This window comes from Schistocerca gregaria, chromosome 3, assembly GCF_023897955.1.
Source record: "Schistocerca gregaria isolate iqSchGreg1 chromosome 3, iqSchGreg1.2, whole genome shotgun sequence".
Lineage (NCBI taxonomy): Eukaryota > Metazoa > Arthropoda > Insecta > Orthoptera > Acrididae > Schistocerca > Schistocerca gregaria.
The window spans coordinates 174,614,337-174,617,727 of record NC_064922.1 but is presented as its reverse complement, the minus strand read 5'-3'; positions in this window follow the sequence as shown (position 1 = coordinate 174,617,727).

Sequence of the window (3,391 nt, the reverse complement as noted above, 5' to 3'; positions counted from 1 at the left end):
GAAAAAGAAAAAAAGAAAATTGGCCAGAGGTAAGTTTGATCATGGCTCGCCCACTTGGCTTAACCACAACGCCACTTGTCACTTCGTTGCTCTACATTGCATTTCTTGTTCTTGGACCGTTCATTTTGTTTAGTTTGCTTTTCTTTTCACAGTCCTGTGCACCTTCTTCCCGTTTTCATGTTTGAACTATGTTAAGTATTTGATGGGCTGTCCACTGCACCCTCTTACCAGTAAATCTGAGGGGAGCGGGTGAGTGAGACACAGAAACTGAACACTTGTCCTTTCGCAAAACATACGTAACTGCGAGATAAGATAATGCTGTAAGAAACTGTAGCAATGCAGAAGATAAAGGGCGAGAGGAACGGGACTGAGTTAGTCTGAACAGTGATTCTCGCCGGGTTTCCATCTGGCGCGAACCAGGAACCAGATACCAATCCCTTAATGTCCTTGATACGGACCTGTATGGAGGTAGTGGTTTGATGGTGTGAGGTGGGATTATGATTGGTGCACGTACACTCCTGCATGTCTTTGACAGAGGAACTGTAACAGGTCAGGTGTATCTGGACGCCATTTTGCACTAGTATGTCCGCCTTTTCAGGGGTATAATGGGTCCCACCTTCCTCCTGATGGATGATAAAGCACGGCCACACCGATTTGCCATCGTGGAGGAGTACTTTGAAACAAGATATCAGGATAATGGAGTGGCCTGCCTGTTCTCCAGACCTAAACCCCATCGAGCACGCCAGAGATGCTATTGGTCGGTCGACGCATCGCTGCACGTCTTCAAACCCCTGCGACACTCCAGGAGAAATTATGAAGTAATTTTGACTCTCATTTAAACGGGTTTGTGGAACAGAAGGGAAGGCAACGACGGAAATGACTCTTATTCTTAATAATCATCTCAAAGGATGTAAACATTGCTTGAGAAAGGGAGCGATCGGTCACAGGAAATGGAGATGCGGCTGGTCCCGGCGGAGGTTCGAGTCCTACCTCGGGCATGGGTGTGTGTGTGTGTGTGTGTGTGTGTGTGTGTGTGTTTGTCCTTAGGGTAATTTAGGTTAAGTCGTGTGTAAGCTTAGCGACTGATGACCTTAGCAGTTGAGTCCCATAAGATTTCACACACATTTGAACATTTTTTTTAAAATGGCGACAACAAGAATTAATGTTAACAGAATTCAGAAAACATTCCCGTATTAATGAAATTGTGGCAACTTTCATATCTGTAACACGCTTCTTTTCTCTTTCTGCCATCATCCTTCTGGCTGGTTTGAGACAGCCCGCCATGCCTTCCTCCTCTCGGAGTAGTATTTGCACCCAACGTACTCGATTATTCTTTGGATATATTCCAATCTCTGGCTTCTCCTATAGTTTTTAGCCTCCACACTTCCCTCCCGCATCATGGAAGCTATTCCCAAATGTCTTAGCGCATGTTGTGCCACCCTCCCCCTTTTTCAGTGTTAACCACACGTTCCTTACTTCTCCATTTCTACAGAGAACGTCCTCGTGTCTTATCTTTTCCTTCTATAGCACTACTTCTCAGATGCATCGATTCTCTTCTTTTATGGTTTCCCACAGCCCACGATCATTACCAAACAACGTTGTCCTCCAAAAGCAGATTCTCAGAAATTTCTTCCTTACATTAAAGCCGGTGTTTCGTACTAGTAGAATTCTCTTGTCCAGGAACTGCCTATTTGCCTGTGGTAGCCCACTTTTTGTGTCCTCATTGCTTTGTCCGCAACTATTATCTGGCTTCCTAGGGAGCAGAATTTGCAACCTCAGTCTACTTAATCGCCACCAATACCAATGTCAAATTTATCGCTAATCTCATTTCTGCTGCTCCTCGTTGCTTTCGTCTTTCTTCGATTTGCTCTCAGCCCCCATTCTGTACTCATAAGATTTCAGTCCATTCAACAGGACCTGTAACTCTTCTGCAATTTCTCTTGACTCATTGAATGTTGTTTCCGTGATTGGTTCTTCGATGTACAGACTGAACAGTAGTTAAGGCAACTAACTCGGGCAGCGTCTTCTCCAATTTCTTCACTCCATCTCTACCTCGTCCTTTTGCTCTTCTCCCATGTTCACTGCAGCAGGATTTACTTGCAGGATATGTCTCATCGAGTCGTATTACATGTCCAGGCCATCTCAATCTACACAACTTTATGAACCGGACCAGGTCTTCCTCCTTATGGCAGTCATAAAGCTCGCTTTCTCCAACTCCCATTTTCATACACGGGTGAAAAGATGCTCCTCATTGTAATTCCTTCGTGTGAACTCAGTCTACTTTCATCCTCTTAGTAATCGTCCATGTTTCTGAACGATACGGAAGTATTGGGCGTATCAGCGCTTCACAGAGTCGGGACTTATTCTCTCGGCACTGTCTCTCGTGATAGAAGCCTGAATTTAAAATGTCGCAGCGTTCCTAAATAAAATCGATTAGAAGCACTTATGCGGGCCATAATTTCAGTCGAAGAGCTGCCATTTGTTTCTGCACTCAAGCGCCAAAGAAACTGGCACAGGCATGCGTATTCAAATACAGAGATATGTAAACAGGCAGAATACAGTGCTGCGGTCGGCAACGCCTATATAACACAATAAGTGTCTAGCGCAGTTGTTAGATCGGTTACTGTCGCTACAATGGCAGGTTATCAAGATTTAAGTGAGATCGAACGTGGTGTTATAGTCGGCGCACGAGCGATGGGACACAGCATCTCCGAGGTAGCGATGAAGTGGGCATTTTCCCGTACGACCATTTCAGGAGTCTACCGTGAATATCAGGAATCCGGTAAAACATCAAATCTCCGACATCGTTGCGGCCGGAAAAAGACCCTGCAAGACTAAAGAGAAAGGTTCGACGTGACAGAAGTGCAACACTTCGGCAAAGTGCTGCAGATTTCAATGCTGGGCCATCAACGAGTGTAAGCGTGCGAACCATCCAGCAAAACGTCATCGATATGGGCTTTTGGAACCGAAGGCTCAATCGTTTACCCTTGATGACTGCACGACACAAAGCTTTACACCTCGCCTGGGCCTGTCAACAATTACATTGGACTGGTGATGATTGGAAACATGGTGCTTTACCGGATGAGTGTCGTTTGAAATTGTATCAACCGCATGAACGTGTACCTCAAGAATCCATGGACCCTGCATGTGAGCAGGGGACGTTTCAAGCTGGTGGAGGTTCCGTAATGGTGTGGGGCATGTGGAGTTGGAGTGATATGGGACACCTGATACGTCTATATACGACTCTGACAGGTGACACACACGTAAGCACCCTGTCAGACCACACGCATCCATTCATGTCCTTTGTGCATTCCGACGGACTTGGACAATTCCTGCAGGACAATGCGACAACCCACTCGTCCAGAATTGCTACAGAGTTGCTCCAGGGGCA